General features: G+C 40.1%; 1 protein-coding gene across 3 annotated transcripts in view; it reads left to right on the top strand.

Moving 5' to 3' along the window:
- Positions 1-233: 233 nt before the first annotated feature.
- LOC124041243 (gamma-adducin-like) overlaps positions 234-18280 on the top strand; it is a 42315-nt gene continuing 24268 nt past the window's right edge. The window contains exon 1 of one of the 3 annotated variants that reach the window (XM_046358606.1): positions 234-351. The gene's annotated coding sequence lies outside the window, so the exon portion shown is untranslated. Of the gene's footprint in view, positions 352-2822; positions 2958-7111; positions 7318-18280 lie in introns of those variants that run through there. The other 2 variants (XM_046358604.1, XM_046358603.1) reach the window with 2 other exon arrangements.

The raw sequence follows: 18280 nt of genomic DNA, 5'->3' as shown, positions 1-18280 counted from the left end.
CCATTGACATGGGCTTGTTTACAAATGCTTAACTCCTAGTTTTAAATCAACATGACACCTCCTAACTTTATGACACTGGACTTTTTGGGTGTGCTCCTGGGATGGGGTGTTATCCTGCGGGTGTGGTTTACTGATTGGAGAACGTTCAGGAAATGAACGTTTTTTTCAGCCTATTAAAAACAACAACAACATGGTGGGTGGGAGAAGCTGCAGCCAATCTAAATAAGGGTGGATTTACATTAGTAAAATGTGTCTAGTGAGATCTATCTCTCTTCAACATCCGATTTGCAACTTTTCTGTTTACACTAGCCTTGGATGTGTTGTGGCCCAAGCCACATTCCTGCTTCTTGTGTGAGTACAGCTATTACTATACTATACAGGAGCTTCTCATCTAAACCATATTGCACATGGTATTGCACACTTGATTAATGCAATGATTCACAAAAACATTTCATTTTTTGTTCGGCTAACAGAGCAAAAATGCTGTTTACTGTTAAAGTAATGAAGGTAATTATTGCAAGGACGTGATGTGGGAGAAAAAGCGTTTACCCAAATATGCATACTATGTCACATATAATGCCTTCAGAAAATATTCATACCCGTTGACTTATTGCACATTTTGTTGTGTTACAGCCTACATTCAAAAGGAATTAAATATGAATTATGTTCTTCCATCTACACACAATGCCCCATAATGACAAAGTGAAAACATGTTGTTAGAAATGTTTGCAAATTTATTGAACATAAAATACAGAAATAAGTCTCTGAAATCTTTGCACACGTGGATTGTACTACATTTGCACATGGTTATTTTAAATAAATGTCAAGCTCTGTGAAGTTCATTTTTGATTATTGCTAGACAGACATTTTCAAGCCGATTTCAGTCAAAACTCTAACTAGGCCACTCAGGAACATTCACTGTCGTCTTGGTAAGCAACTCTAGTATAATTGACCTTGTGTTTTAGGTCATTGTCCTGCTGAAAGGCAAATTTATCTCCCAGTGTCTGTTGGAAAGAAGAACCAGGTTGTCCACTAGGATTTTTCCTGTGCTTAGCTCTATTCTGTTTATTTCTTCTAAAAAGCCCCCTAGTCCTTGTCGATGGCAAGCATACCCATAACATGATGCAGCCACAAATATGAAGAGTGGTACTCAGTGATGTGTTGTGTTGGATTTGCACCAAATATAGCACTTTGTGCTCATTACAAAGTTAATTTGTTTGCCACATTTATTTTTTCAGTTTTACTTTATGCATGTTTTTGAATGTATTCTGTGCAGGCTTTCTTCTTTTCACGCCATTATTGTGGAGTATTGTAGAGTAACTAGAATGTCATTGACCCATCCTCAGTTTTCACCTGTTACAGCCATTAAACTCTGTAACTGTTTTAAAGTCCTCATTGGCCTCATGGTGAAATCCCTGAGCAGTTTTCTTCCTCTCTGGCAACTGAGTTTGGAATGATTCCTGTATCTTTGTAGTAACTGGGTGTATTGATAAAGCATTCAAAGTCTAATTAAGGGATGACCAAAGGGATATTCAATGTCTGCTTTTATTTATTCTTACCCATCTACCAATAGGTGCAATTATTTGCAGTGCATTGGAAAACCTCCCTGGTCTATGTGGTTGAACCTGTGTTTAAAATCCACTGCTTGATCATTTTATATGTGGGGTACAGAGATGAGGTAGTCATTTAAACATCATGTTAAACACTATTATTGCACACAGAGTGAGTCCATGCAACTTATTATGTGACTTGTTAAGCAAATGTTTTATCCTTCATTTAGTTAGGCTTGCCATAACAAAGGGGTTGAATATTTATTGCCTCAAGACATTTCAGCTTTGAATTTTTAATGATTTCTTTATTTTTTATCTCTAAATCATGATTCCACTTTGACATTATGGGTTATTGTGTGTAGGCCAGTGAAACAAAATCTCTATTTAATCCGTTTTAAATTCAGGCTGTAACACAACAAAATATGGAAACAGTCAAGGGGTGCGAACGCTTTCTGAAGGCACTGTATGTGCAGATATGTGCACCACATTATTGCACTCTCTCGTTCTGCTATATGTGCATCTTACTAGCCTTCACTCAAATGGCAAAGGGCTGAATGAAACTCATTGGCTAAAACTCTAATTGTGCAGATTGACATAAAACGTGTAGTCAACTTTGTTTAAATTCAGAAATAATCTGATTGGTTTAGGGCAGAACAAATCTGATTGTTTTCTAAAAGGTCAATGGGCTGAGTTTACGAGATTCACAATTTAGGAAAACATGGTGGAGGTTTTAACCAATTACTTGTATATGCACTACTTGGTGTTATTTTTATTTTTTACTCATCTATTTTTTACTTAACACTTATTTTTCTTAGAACTGCATTGTTGGTTAAGGGCTTGTTAGTAAGTATTTCACTGTAAGGTTGTATTCAGCACATGTGACAAATAAAATTGATTTGACTTGATTTACATTCATTCCTATGAAGGACGACTCCGAATGGGGAGTGGCAATATAGCCGACTGGTGCCTTCAAAGCCTCTCAATTGCCGATACATAGCATGATCTGCAATCCAGGGTTTTTATACACCATTGGTTTGAACTGAGAATCTTGTAAATAAAACTTTGAGTTAAAAGTTGTAGCTAACATTTTGAAATCATTGTGTTACAGTAGTCAGACAAATGTGAGTCAGTGAAGGGAAAGGGTGTACCTAGTCAGTTGCACAACTGAATGCATTCAACTGAAATGTGTCTTCCGCATTTAACCCAACCCCTCTGATTTAGAGTGGTGCAGGGGCTGCCTTAATCGACGTTCACGTCATCATCGCCTGGGGAGCAGTTGTTGTTGGTTGTTAACTGCCTTGCTCAAGGGCGGGATGGCAGATTTTTCCACCTAGCCGGCTCGGGAAGCTCATAACTGCTAGGCAAACTGCTGCAAAGAGTCAAATGTAGCAAGCTAGCAGCAACATGGTAAGTTAATCAGAGTTGCTAGCTAGCTAAGCATTTAGCAACCTCTTAGCTACTCATGTTGAGTTAATAAATAGAGCAAACGAGAACATAAAACAAATATTACAACAAATGTTATGGTTAAATTCAAATATGCTGATTAATTATAAAAACATTATTTATGGAGAAGAAAAAATAAAAATGTTTATTTATTAATGTATTGTGAATATAAACGGTGGAGTTATGTCACATATGCAGCTATTGGAAATATATGGGAATGTCTGCTCAATCCAAACTTAAAACCAACTGATTGCAGCATTACCACCAAAATGGAGGAAGCAAGTGGAAAAGGGAGAAGGTAGGGAACTTGCTTGCCTGCCATATACTAAAGATACAAATTGGCTGAAAGGAATTGGCATGAATAGAAAAATATACCAGTTTCATTTGAAGACAACATTTTTAACAGCTGTGCCATACAGGTTGCAAAATAAATGGGAAGAGATTTACAATGTACCGATTCCATGGCACATGGTTTATGAACTGGTACCAAAAACAACACTTGACTCAACACTTTGAGTTTTCAATTTAAATTATTGCACAAAATTATTGCCTCGAGTAGAATGCTATATACATGGGGCATACAACAATCTTAGCTCTGTAGATTTAGCTGTGAAGAGACAGAATCACTAGATCATTTATTCAGGAATGGTTACCTTACAAATAGCAGTGTTGGGCGATTTGGAAAGCCAGTCAATAAATAATGTAATAATACTCGTAGGAAAGGTTTTCATCTTTACCTCACAATCTGTGGATACTATACGATTAGAAAGGTTCAAAATTATTGTAAAACATCTCAGCACAATTTTAAAATATATGGCACATGGAAAATAAACATGGGTAGTCTATGGTGATAGATTGGATGGGCTGAGAGTGGCTGAGGGGTGGGATTAATACTTTATGTTTGGTAATGAGATTGCTTTATATAAAAGTATCACGTGTGCAAAATGTGTATGTAAAATATATATGTATATATGTAAAAATTTATGTATATGTAGCAGAAAAGCTGTAAAAAAATATATTTTTTTAATGTGTCCTCCAAAGAGGGGGTGTAAAAAAAAATATATATATATATATATATATAAAATAGAGCAAGTAGATGTAAGATATACAAGTAAGTCAGCTAACATTTGCTTTATTGAAATGTTAAGTTCAATAAGCTATGTGAACTTAAAAAACAGGAATGGACAGCCCCAGGGACAGCATTGTAAATGCTAGGCTGAACAGAATGAGTTGGCTAGCAGATGGCTATCTCTTACTAATGTTGAGTCATAGAACATAGGTAGCTAGCTCCCACTTACTATATAAAAAATATTTTGAATAAGCTTTAGAAACTTAAAAATTGGAATAGACTGGTATACTTCTATGGGGGCAGAAATGTAACATACTAAGCTAAATGTAGTTTAGCTGCGCAGAGAGCGACCTCCTACTAATGTTGAATTCTAACATAAAATAGCTAACAAGCATGGTCTCAAATCTGACAGTTTGTTAGTTAACATTTGTTTTATTCCAATTTGTAAGTCGCTCTGGATAAGAGCGTCTGCTAAATGACTTAAATGTAATGTAAATGTAGTTGAATAAGCGATATAAACAAAACAAATTGGAACAGACTGTTTACGATGCCCTGGGGGCAGAAATGTTTATTTGGGTCAAGATCACTTGAGGCCATAAGGGCAGACATCAAGTACAAACGGTAATTTAAGAAAGTCAACTGCCTTCGGGGCAGCCTTTTGAATGCACTGTTTAAATACTTCCCCAAGGCAAGTAATGTTAGTTTGGGTTAAGATAAGTCCATGGGCACCAAGTTATCTAAATCAGTGGTTAGAGCATTAGGCCAGTAACCGAAAGGTTGCTAGATCAAATAGCCAAGCTGCCAAGGTAAAAATCTGTCGTTCTGCCCCTGAACAAGGCAGTTAACCCGCTGTTCCTAGGCCGTCATTGTCAATAAGAATTTGTTCTTAACTGACTTGCCTAGTTAAATAAAGGTTCAGTTGAAAATTAACCAAACTAACATTTGAGTGAGCAGCATTTAAACTAAAAAATCCAATTTATAGTTTATTAAGCTTAATCTTACCAATTTGTTTTGGTAATCATTTTCTCATTTACTGGCATATTTGAAAGCTAGCTAGCTCTGCTTTTTTATTCAACATTAGTAATAGGTAGCTAACTGCTTAGATAGCTAGTTCAGCTTAGTGTAGCATTTTACATTTCTAACCCCAGGGAAGCATAACAATCCGTTCCAATTTTTAAGTTTATATAACGTATTCAACTAAATAGTTTGATAAAGTAAGTGGGAGATGACTTACTGGTATATTTGAGACTGAGCTAATTATATTCTACGACTCAGCATTAGTAAGAGATAGTTATCTGCTAGCCAACTAGCTCTGCTAAACTTAGCATTTTACGTTGCTGCCCCTCGGGCAGCATAACTGTCCATCTCTCATTTTTATGTTCATATATATTATTCAACATTGAAATAAATCAGATGTCAGCTGACTTTCTTGTATATTTGACACCTAGCTAACTAGCTCTATTTATTAATTCAACATTGGTAGGTAAGAAGTTGCTAAATACTTAGCTCACTTGCTTGCTCTGAGTAGTTTAGCATGTTGCTGCTAGCTTGCTGTATTTTACCAGTTGTGTTTTAGAGATTTTGTCACTTTTTGTCTGACTACTGTAACACAATAATGATTTATTACATCTTGTAACTCAAAGTTTTCTTTACAATATTCTCAGTTGAAACCTCCACCCTTGTTTTAAAAAGTTATGCATCTGTTAAACTCTGCCCATTGATCTTTTTGAAACCAATTGGATTTGTTCTTCCCTAAACTAATCAGAATATTTCTGCCCTTAGAGCAAAGTTCACTACACTTTATGTCAACCTGCTCGAATTGCTAGGGGCTGGCCCGCATAGTGGAAAAACAGTCACTTTCAAACTAGGGATTTCATGGCTAATTGAGGTAAATCTGTAATTCTGCTCATAGATTATGCATGTATTATGCGGGTTTCAAAAATCTTTAGTAGTCGGCAAAGTTCCGGGTTAATGTCTTCAAAGAGAGATTTGAATCTACATCCGGCTCATTAATAAATTATACAAGTATCTCTCCTGAACCTACTTTATGTTGTGGAAGCAGTGTAGTGTAAAGAGGCCCTAAAATCACTACTGATGCTCTTCCATTTTTCTTTCCTTAAAGTTGATGATTCATTATCAATGTTGATTCTTTGTCTTAAAGTTACATTGTCTATACTTCTGTATTATATGTGTGTATTCTATTGTTGTCTAATCAAATGTGTAATAGATACATAAAGGAATAACGTGGTAGTCGGTCCCACACACTGTCTACAGTACTGGGTTCCCCTATAACATCTTGAGAATACCCAGTACCCCCTAAGATCGATGTTCATATCTCCTATATCAAAAATGATATTCCTCTTCTCCATCTCTCTGTTTCCTCCCACACAAACAGTCTTTGACACTCTCTCTCTCCCTCTCTCTCCCCCTCTCTCTCTCTCTCTCTCTCTCTCTCTCTCTCTCTCTCTCTCTCATGTGGTATTTATTTTTGTTAGTGTCTTTGTATTGCTTTACTGCTTCTTTATGCAAATGCTTGGCTCTAGGCCACGATGTACTGCATAAAATGTACTATATGTCATGTATTCAGGCAGGCAGCACAGTGGAGAAGGGAAGCAGTGCTCTTTTACTCATCCACTCCTGTGTGGGAGGATGAGGTGATAGTGGGCAAGCATTGTCTGCATTGTCCTCCGAGCTGCACAATTTACAACATGTAGCCTAGCTGCACACAGAAAGCAGGTTGAAAATATCTCATCCAGACAACTGAAAGTGAAAAAAGCAATAAAGTATGAATTGATCAAATGATTTATTCCATTGGTAATCCCTGATTCATCATTGTAATGTCACACATCTTTGTGTAACACTCCAATACTACCATTTCTTTAATTTGATATGAACTATTTAGTTATTTAAAGCCCACTCTCAAAACGTTGAATATTCCTGTTCTAGTCATCTTTGCCAGGACATATCTGGTGGATGTGTGACTGTATTGCTCCTCCCACTTTTGCACAATACAGTCCCATACAACAGATTGGTATCTCCACAACCTCGTCTGACATGTTTGGAGGTTTTTCCGAGCAAGCTGTGAGAATGTACAGTGCATGTCAGTGAGGAACTGAGGGAGATGAGAGGCAAAGCAGCAGTCCTTCATCCTAGTTGGAGCTAGATTTTTACCCTTCCCATTGTGATAATGTAAACTGCAGACTGACAACTGGCAGAACTGTGGGAGTTTGACGTGACAAATTCCCCCACAGAGAGGTAAGTGGAACAGCATTCAAGTTTTTGCAATGGTGGTTGTTGAGACAAGTGAATTGAACTATAATAGTAGTTTGTAACTGCAAACAGGGCAAGTTGTTTGATATTTTATGTCATATCTGTAAATCAGGAAATGTTTTGAAAGTAGATACTCATTTTAAGATGATTACTTTATACAGACTCCATAAAGACTTGCTCAATGACTGATCAGAATGACAATCCATATGGATGAATGGAATGAATCACCTGTGAGTCTGGTTAGAAGGAAACGTTGGACTGATAAGGCTTTCCCTTACCAGATGTGTTATCCTGTTCAGTAGTCTTTTTTTATTAACCCAACAAGCCCTCTTCCCACCAGTCTCAAAGTCAACAGTGAAGAGGCAACTCCGAGGTGCTGGACTTCTAGGCAGAGTTCCTCTGTTCAGTGTCTTTGTTCTTTTGCCCATCTTAATCTTCTCTTTTTATTGGCCAGTCTGAGATGTAACTTTTTATTTGCAACTCTGCCTAGAAGGCCAGCATTCCAGACTCACCTCTCACTGTTGACATTGAGACTGGTGTTTTGCTGGCACTATTTAATGAAGCTGCCCGTTGAGGACTTGTGAGACAGTCTAATGTCCTTGTCCTCTTGCTCAGTTGTGCACCGGTGCCTTCCACTCCTCTTTCTATTCTGGTTAGTGCCTGTTTGCGCTGTTATGTGAAGGGAGTAGTGTACAGCGTTGTACGAGATATTCAGTTTATTGGCAATTTCTCACATGGAATAGCCTTCATTTCACAGAACAAGAATAGACTGACAAGTTTCTTTGTTTCTGGCCATTTTGAGCATTTAATCGAATCCACAAATGCTGACGCTCCAGATACTCAACAATTCTAAGGACAGTTTTATTGCTTCTTTAATCAGTACAAAGGTTTTCAGCTGTGCTAACATAATTGCAAAAGTGTTTTCTAGTAGCCTTTTAATTAGCCTTTTAAAATGATAAACTCCGATCAGCTAACACAATGTGCCATTGGAACGTAAGAGTGATGGTTGTTGATAATGGGCCTCTGTACACCTATGTAGATATTACATTAAAAATCTGCCCTTTCCAGCTACAATAGTAATTTACAACATTAACAATGTCTACACTGTATTTCTGATCAATTTGATGTTATTTTAATGGACAAAAAATGGCCTTTCTTTAAAAAACAAGGACATTTCTAAGTGACCCCAAACATTTGAACGGTAGTGTACATAAATACTGTACATACAGTAGGACAAAAAAGTATTTAGTCAGCCACCAATTGTGCAAGTTCTCCCACTTAAAAATATGAGAGGCCTGTAATTTTCATCATGGGTACACTTCAACTATGACAGACAAAATGAGACAAAAATCCAGAAAATCACATTGTAGGATTTGTAATGAATTTATTAGCAAATTATGGTGGAAAATAAGTATAATAATAAACAAGTATGGTGCAACATGGTGCAACAGGCAACCCAAGTATGGCCTGATTGGGAACCATATCAGGCCAAACACATCGAAATACAAAACATAGAACAAAAACATTGAATGCCCACCCCAACTCACGCCCTGACCAACCTAAAATAGAAACATACAAAAGGAACTAAAGTCAGGACGTGACACTTTGTCTTTGTCTTGTCTCATCCCATGTGTATATATCTTTTTCTTCACGATCTTTTTAATATTTTTCCTAAACTTCAAAATAAATACTCTCCTGCAACCCGCCTCACCTAATGCGGTGTGGATTTGTTTGTTTTTTCCCCCTAAAGTTTTTCTATTTACCTCCAAACTGGAATATCTCAAATGAAGCGAGCTAGCTAACTAGCTACAAGCTATCAGTCAGCAAACCACTGCTAGCGGTCATCAGCTAACCTTTAGCTCGAAAAGCTCTCACCAGTTCGTACAACGCGTTTCAAACCAGAGCATACCGGACCTATTTTTCCCTCCATATCCCGGAATTCCTACTGCAAACTGAACCTTTTCATCTGGATCATCACAGCTAGCTAACTGCAGCAAGGGTTGACTACTCCTGGCTAACGTTTCCGGCCCGGAGCTAGCACCAACTAACCTGGGGCTAGCCCATGCTAGAACCATCTCCCGGCTCACTCCTGGGCTACAATATCCGGACCCCTTCTACTTCCGGTACAGGGCAAAGGAACCCCGCCGATCCTCTACGACTGGAATACTGACATAATCTGCCCGAGGATTCCAACAGGCCCCTCAGGCGCGAAGCCCGCTGAAGGTCCATTCTGCTAACCTGCTAGCTACCTAGAGCTACTTGGAACCCTACTAATTCCACGACTGGTCTATCGACGTCACCGCACGAAGAGGCAAAAACAGACTTGCCCCCATTTGTGACGACCCCAAAGGCTAACTTGCTAACCCCGGTCTGCTAACTGCTAGCTTGCCTTCCCCAGTCTGCTAACTGCTATGCCCTGCTAACTGCTTGCTTGCTAACCTGATCTGCTAACTGCTATCTTGCCAACCCCGGTCTGCTAACTGCTAGCTTGTTTAGCCCCGGCCTACTAACTGTTAGTGTGTTAGCATCGGCCTGCTAACTGTCTGAATCGCCGTGTTCCCAGTCAGCCCAACCACTCACTGGACCCATATGTTCACTTGGCTATGCATGCCTCTTTCTAATATCAATATGCCTCGTCCATTACTGTCCTGGTTAGTGATTGCTGTGTTATTTCACTGTAGAGCCTCTAACCATGCTCAATATGCCTTAACCAACCATGTTGTTCCACCTCCTACATACGCGATGACATCACCTGGTTTAAACGTCTCTAGAGACTATATCTCTCTCATCATTTCTCAATGCCTAGGTTTACCTCCAATGTACTCACATCCTACCTTACCTTTGTTTGTACACTATGCCTTGAATCTATGCTATCGTGCCCGGAAACCTGATCCTTTTACTCTCTGTTCCGAACGTGCTAGACGGCCAGTTCATATAGCATTTAGCCGTACCCTTATCCTAATTCTCCTGTGTTCCTCTGGAGATGTAGAGGTTAATCCAGGTCCTACAGTGGCTAGCTCCAGTCCCACTCCCCAGGTGCTCTCATTTGTTGACTTCTGTAACCGTAAAAGCCTTGGTTTCATGCATGTTAACATTAGAAGCCTACTCCCTAAGTTTGTTTTGCTCACTGCTTTAGCACACTCTGCTAACCCGGATGTCTTAGTCGTGTCTGAATCCTGGCTAAGGAAAACAGCCAAAAACCTTGAAATCTCCATCGCTAACTATAGCATTTTCCGTCAAGATAGACCTGCCAAAGGGGGCAGTGTTTCAATCTCCTGCAACGATAGCCTGCAGAGTTCTGTATTACTATCCAAGTCTGTACCCAAACAATTCGAGCGTCTATTTCTAAAAATTCACCTTTCCAGAAACAAGTCACTCACTGTTGCCGCTTGCTATAGACCTCCCTCTGCCCCAAGATGTGGCCTCCATTCCATATGTGAATTGATTGCCCCCCATCTATCTTCTGAGCTTGTGCTACTAGGTGACCTAAACTGGGACATGCTTAACACCCCAGCCATCCTACAATCCAAGCTTGATGCCCTCAATATCACACAAATTATCAATGAACCTACCAGGTTCATCCAAATCCGTAAACACGTGGAACCCTCATAGATGTCATCCTAACTAGCTCACCCTCCAAATACACCTCTACTGTTTTCAATCAAGATCTCAGCTATCACTGCCTCATTGCCTGCATCCGTAATGGGTCAGCGGTCAAACGGCCTCCACTCATCACTGTCAAACACTCCTTAAAACACTTCTGCGAGCAGGCCTTTCTAATTGACCTGGCCGGGGTATCCTGGAATGACATTGACCATCCCGTCAGTAGATGATGCCTGGCTATTCTTTAAAAGTGCCTTCCTCACCATCTTAAATAAGCATGCCCCATTCACAAAATGTAGAACTAGGAATAGATATAGTCCTTGGTTCACTCCAGACCTGTCTGCCCTTGACCAGCACAAAACATCCTGTGGCGTTCTGCATTACCATTGAATAGCCCCCGTGATATGCAACTTTTCAGGGAAGGTAGGAACAAATATACACAGGCAGTTTGGAAAGCTAAGGCTAGCTTTTTCAAGCAGAAATTTGCATCCTGTAGTACTAACTCAAAAAGATTCTGGGACACTGCAAAGACCATGGAGAATAAGAGCACCTCCTCCCAGCTGCCCACTGCTCTGAGGCTAGGAAACACTGTCACCACCGATACATGCACTATAATTGAGAATTTCAATAAGCATTTCTCTGCGGCTGGCCAAGCTTTCCATCCTGGCTACCCCTACCCCAGTACTCTGCCCGGCACCCTCCACAGCAACCCGCCAAAGCCCCCACCATTTCTCCTTAACCCAAATCCAGATAGCTGATGTTCTGAAAGAGCTGCAAAATCTGGACCCCCTACAAATCAGCCGGGCTAAACAATATGGACCCTCTCTTTCTAAAATGATCTGCCGAAATTGTTGCAACCCCTATTACAAGCCTGTTCAACCGCTCTTTCGTATCGTCTGAGATTCCCAAAGATTGGAAAGCTGCCGCAGTCATCCCCCTCTTCAAAGCGGGTGACACTCTAGACCCAAACTGCTACAGACCTATATCTATCCTACCCTGTCTTTCTAAGTTCTTCAAAAGCCAAGTTAACAAACAGATTACCGACCATCTCGAATCCCACCGTACCTTCTTCGCTATGCAATTTGTTTTCAGAGCTGGTCATGGGTGCACCTCAGCCATGGTCAAGGTCCTAAACGACATCATAACCGCCATCGATAAGAGACATTACTGTGCAACCGTATTCATCGACCTGGCCAAGGCTTTCGACTCTGTCAATCCCCACATTCTTATTGGCAGACTCGACAGCCTTGGTTTGTCAAATGATTGTCTCGCCTAGTTCACCAACAATTTCTCTGATAGAGTCCAGTGTGTCAAATCGGAGGGCCTGTTGTCTGGACCTCTGGCAGTCTCTATGGGGGTGCCACAGGGTTCAAGCCTCGGCCGACTCTTCTCTGTATACATCAATGATGTTGCTCTTGCTGCTGGTGATTCTCTGATATACCGCTACGCAAACGACACCATTCTGTATACTTCTGGCCCCTCTTTGGACACTCTGTTAACTAACCTCCAGACGCGCTTCAATGCCACACAACTCCTTCCGTGGCCTCCAACTGCTCTTAAACGCAGGGGAAACTAAATGCATGCTATTCAACCGATCACTGCCCGCACCTGCTCGCTGTCCAGCATCACTACTCTGGACGGCTCTGACTTAGAATACGTGGACAGCTACAAATACCTAGGTGTCTGGTTAGACTGTAAACTCTCCTTCCAGACTCACATTAAGCATCTCCAATCCAAAATTAAATCTAGAATTGGTTTCCTATATTGCAATAAAGCATCCTTCACTCATGCTGCCAAACATGCCCTCGTAAAATTGACCATCCTACCGATCCTCGACTTCGGTGATGTCATCTATAAAATAGCCTCCAACACTCTACCCAACAAACTGGATGCAGTCTATCACAGTGCCATACGTTTTGTCACCAAAGCCCCATACACTACCCACCATTACGACCTGTACGCTCTCGTTGGTTGGCCCTCGCTGCATACGTGTCGCCAAACCCACTGGCTACAGGTTATCTACAAGTCTCTGCTAGGTAAAGCCCCGCCTTATCTCAGCTCACTGGTCACCATAGTAGCACCCACTCGTAGCACGCGCTACAGCAGGTATATCTCACTGGTCACCCCCAAAGCCAATTCCTCATTTGGTCGTCTTTCCTTCAATGACTGGAACGAACTGCAAAAATCTCTGAAGCTGGAGACTGATATCTCCCTCACTAGCTTTAAGCACCAGCTGTCAGAACAGCTCACAGATCACTGCACATAGCCCATCTGTAAACAGCCCATCTATCTACCCAGTGTGGGGTGCAATAGAGATTGCATCATATGAGAATTGGAGTGGGTTTAGGATGTCTGGAATGTCAGTGCTACGGGGCAATAGTCATTTGGACAGGTTACCTTAGCATTCTTGGGCACTAAGACTATGGTGGTCTGCTTGGAAAATGTAGGTATTACAGACAGGGTCAGGGAGAGGTTGAAAATGTCAGTGAAGACACTTTCTAGCTGATCAGTGCATGCTCTGAGTACTCGTCCTGGTAATCCATCTGGCCCCGCGGCCTTGTGAATGTTAACCTGTTTAAAGGTCTTGCGCACATCGGCTACGGAGAGCGAGATTACTCAGTCATCTGGAACAGCTGGTGCTCTCATGCATATTTCAATGATGCTTGCCTCGAAGTGAGCATGGAAGGCATTTAACTTGTCTGGTAGGCTGGTTTCATAATGTAGTTTAGCATCCACTTCATCGCACCAGTTCCGTATTGAGCACAATACTCTTAGATTTTGTTTGAGTTTTTACCTGTAAGCAGGAATCAGGAGGATAGAGTTATGGTCAGATTTGCCAGAGATGCTATGGTACCCCTTCTTAGGTAAGAACCATCAAGATGTCTTTTTTGCTGATGCCGAGATATATTTTTTATTGTTTGGTCTTTCTGTGACCAGAACCTCATCAGTTCCAGATGCTGAGTTAATTAAGTTACCAATAGCTGTTTCAATGAATGTCTCTCTCTCTAGAAATATTATACACTGGGTAGGCGTGTGTAGTGGAATTGAGTCATGCAAGATTTCATAGCTAATTGTGTCCTTTAATGTAGGTTTTCAGACACCCATCAAGTTCACATGCAGTGGGTCGTGACCCAAACCATTTTAACCATGTAATTGAGCATTATCAATTAATTTGTCAAGTTTAAGCAATGTTTCGGCAAAATAAGGGAGTGGGAGGGACAGATGCAGTATATCATAATGAGAAAGACATCATTTGGAACATATTGGATATTTTGTAGACAACACAAATCTCTTTAGCCATGAATTGTACTCAAATAGTTGCCATGTTCTTAAAAGTAAAGTTATTTATGTAAACACTGAGTGCACAAAACGTTAATAACACCTTCCTAATATTGAGTTGCACCCTGTTTTGCCCTCTGAAGAGCCTCAATTCATGGACTTAACAAGGTGTCGAAAGCGTTCCACAGGGATGCTGGCCCATGTTGACTCCAATGCTTCCCACAGTTGTGTCAAATTGGCTGGATGTGCTTTGGCTGGTGGATCATTCTTGATACACACGGGAAACTGTTGAGCATGAAAAACTCAGCAGCGTTGCAGTTCTTGACACAAACCGATGCTCCCAGCACCTACTACCATACCTCGTACAAAGGCCCTTCAATTTGTTTTCTTGCTCATTCACCCTCTGAATGCCACACCTACACAATCTATGTCTCAATTGTATCAAAGTGGATTTAACAAGTGACATCAATAAAGAGTCACAGCTTTCACCTGGATTCACCTGGAGTCTATGTCCGGGAAAGAGCAGGTGTCCTTAATGTTTTGTACACTCGGTGTATATGTTTTAGCTTTCAGCTTCATCTTCCCATGGTCTAGTTGTATATGATAAACCCACCAGGAGTTAAACTAGGCCAGACCCTTACTCCAGCCCAATAGTCAGCCGCACCCTAGACCACATCCTATGATGGAGGCAATAGAGGCCAGTCCAGTCTCTGCCAGGTCCTCCATGTACTGTAAATAAACAAAGCTTGGCCGTCGCTTCATTCTTCCCCATCCAGCTCAATCCTCTCTCCTAGTCATTATGTATGTGTTGTATCTGTCAGTTTTAAATTCTATATGAAGCTGTGGAAAATACTGTTCTGACTGCAGTAACGTAAATTGCTCCAGGTCCCTAGTTGCCTGTACATGTATATTGCTGCTCATCACCCACACTGCTAAAGTGAATAGCAGAACCATGTTCAAGTCTAGTGAGTACAATGCATATTCATACGTAGTGTGATTGTATTGAAAAGATAGACTTGCAGTCAGAGGGTTTATTATTTAGAAATTCCATATGATTAGGTTCCCCTATAGCATGTTCTTCATATTATAGAGTTCAGCATACATTTAAATGTTTGTAAAAGTAGTTCTCTTGTTTGTGCATTTTCCAGTAAACTTAGAACACTACAAGGGGGAACAATAGCTCAGACCAAAGGCAGGAGTAGCCTTCAGTTAAGCTATGCAGTGTTCAATATCCTGAAATAGGGTTTCAAAAATAGACGGTTCTCAGGCCTTTGACACTGACTTGGTTATTACATAAGGCTCTTGGGGGAAATTATCTACATTTCCATTATATGAGAAAGCTGTGCACCACCCATTTACAGTGAGGTATCAATTTAATCAGCATTACAGAGGCTTAATCCTATTTCATTACTTACAAAAAGGCTTGAAGTGGGTAACAAATTCAGTGGCTAAGACGCTCTCAAAGCAAATGTGTCAAGGTTAAGAATGTTCATGTTTATGCATACTGTATCTAGGGAGTTGTGAAGTTGTTCAACATTGGTCCATGGTGGTATTCTCTTGAGAGAGCTGTTGTTGATGGATATTTTTTCTCAGTGGAACCGACTTGAAGGTGCTGTTGGTGAAATTCGATGAGGTATACATTTCCTCAAACTCTGAAACTATGCGGTGGGACATTTTACTGTATCAAATTAACTCATAAAGGACACATTTTATTTTTGGTGTCTGTTGGTTCTCAACAGTTGGTATCAATTAGTTGGGTTCGGGTCAAAGGTCCTTTTGTTGATAATAAAATATGGTGTTCCCCATCACAGAGGCCAAAGGATAATTACCAGAAATTGAGGTAGGGGAGGGGACAGACATGGACATAAAAGTCTCTGGAAATATTTCATAGACCCTAGAGAGAAAAGTTGCCCTTTCAGTCTTTAAAGAGTCATTAACTAGACACAAGAAAATCAACAGATATGACGTAGAGCGAATGCGAATGGTTGATAAGGGGATATGACCTTTAACATTTTGCTCTGACGGCAGGAATAATCAGTCAAGAAGGCAACATGACCTGTAATATTGACTGATGAGAAAAGGATGTTTCCACCTCCAAGACACCTAGACTCCCCCTGAAAAGGACTTTGTGACAACTGCTGATGTAAAAATGGCTTTATAAAGAAAATGTGATTGATTAATTGAAAAAGGAAGTTTGGGGGAAGATAGGGCTGGCTGGTCTACATTATTAGGATCCTCGCTCTCTTCTTTCTTTCTCTGCGATGACAAACAGATGATTTTCTGGCTGGAAGCCCAGAGTTCACCATGAGGCTTCCTGTGAAGAGATGTCGTTTTTCTCATTATCCCCACACTTGCGTTGACAGCCACCGTGATGTGGAAATGATTTCCTCAGTTTGAGCAACAGACATAATAATAATGCCTATAAACTTTAATGGCCTCCAACGAACCAGAAGTCTTGTCAGCTAGAAACATTTGGCGGAGTATGTGAAGGAGATTCCATGATTAGATTCATTGATAGTTAATGTTGTGTTACATTTCAGATTAGTACAGTAATAACTATTAGCATAGCTTGATAAATAAAAGTCTGTTAGAAAATGATGAAAATAAAATGTGAACACTGAAATAGAAAAAATATTTTCATCAAGAGTTCTTGTGAGAATCAATCAATTACTGACGGAGTAAGCTAAAAAACAAACAAACAAAAAAACACTGGCCAAAACATTCCTGTTTGACCAATGCTGTGTTCAGTTAGATGCTCTGATGGGAAAAACAGCTAAAGAAAACAAAAAACAAAATTAACACATGGGGACAAGAACCAAATGGAGAGAAAGGTATAAATGAATTATTTTAGTTGCCATTACAGTCAGTTTATTAGGATATACTGCTGTATGTCTTGCCTGCCAGAGTTCTGATCCAGTGATTCATTAAAGCTGAAATCTAATTGAATTCCTGCCAAACTTTCGCTTTCACAATTATTTTGTGAGTTGTAAAAAAAAACTGGTTGGAAGTTATTATGCACATTTTGAGAATGAGAACAGAAAAAAGCAAACCACATAACTGACCCAAAAGACATGCAGCATATTGCATCTTCTGGAGTGGATATGTGCCATTCACGTGTTACCGATCTAAAAGTCTAAGCCGTTTGGGTGGTAGGGGGAGGGGGCATGGGGTTTACTTAGCTAACATATGGAATTGTTTTAAGATGGTCATAATATGGATCAGTTAGCTATTACATTTTGAATTTTAGGACCTCTTTAGGTATCCCCCCAAAATATATAAAAAATATTTGATAAAATATTGAATTTGGCATTTACTACTAAAGCCCACAGAAACGCATTGAATAACACATTCATAAATGGCAAAAAAGACCGTCTAAAAATAAATCATAAGGTATAAGGTTTTGAGGTGTCTGTCCTATATCTAGGAGATATAAGAAAGCTAAGGAAATATGTGTTTTTATGGCCTTATTTTTCTTGGCACAAAACATACTTCCATTTGTTTGTATGGGTTACCTTCAAACGAGTCCCGTGACACTTGTGGGAGTCTCCCCTTTCCATGGAGTGGTCATAATAGTTTGTAGGCCAAACCGTTTGGACGCTACATGTGTTTTCATGAGAAGACCGATTTTTGGGATGTCTCATGGTCTGACAAACACCGCTGGAGCTCGGCCACCTTCCACCTTCCACCACAGATGCGGAAACCCAACATAGGCGGATGCAGTGGATTGCAAAAAAACTGATATTTCGAGCTTAAATTTACGGATTTTGATGGGGATTTTTACAATTATGTTACTTAGATTTATGCACAAGTTTTATTCAGTGGTTCTGTATGTAAATCCATAACTTTGCGATGAGTCTAGAGTCAAAACAAATCTAATTTTTGTCACATGCCCCTAATACAACAGTTGTAGACCTTACAGTGAAATGCTTACTTATGAGCCCCTAACCAACATTGCAGTTTAAAATTGTTTGAATAAGAATAAGAGATAAAAGTAACAATAAATTAGAGGGCAGCAGTAAAATAACAATAGTGAGACTATATACAGGAGTGTACTGATACAGAGTCA

Source organism: Oncorhynchus gorbuscha, linkage group LG08 (assembly GCF_021184085.1).
Source record: "Oncorhynchus gorbuscha isolate QuinsamMale2020 ecotype Even-year linkage group LG08, OgorEven_v1.0, whole genome shotgun sequence".
NCBI classification, from domain to species: Eukaryota; Metazoa; Chordata; class Actinopteri; order Salmoniformes; family Salmonidae; genus Oncorhynchus; species Oncorhynchus gorbuscha.
The sequence above is the reverse complement of the archived record's forward strand: the minus strand, read 5'-3'. Positions and strand labels throughout refer to the sequence as shown.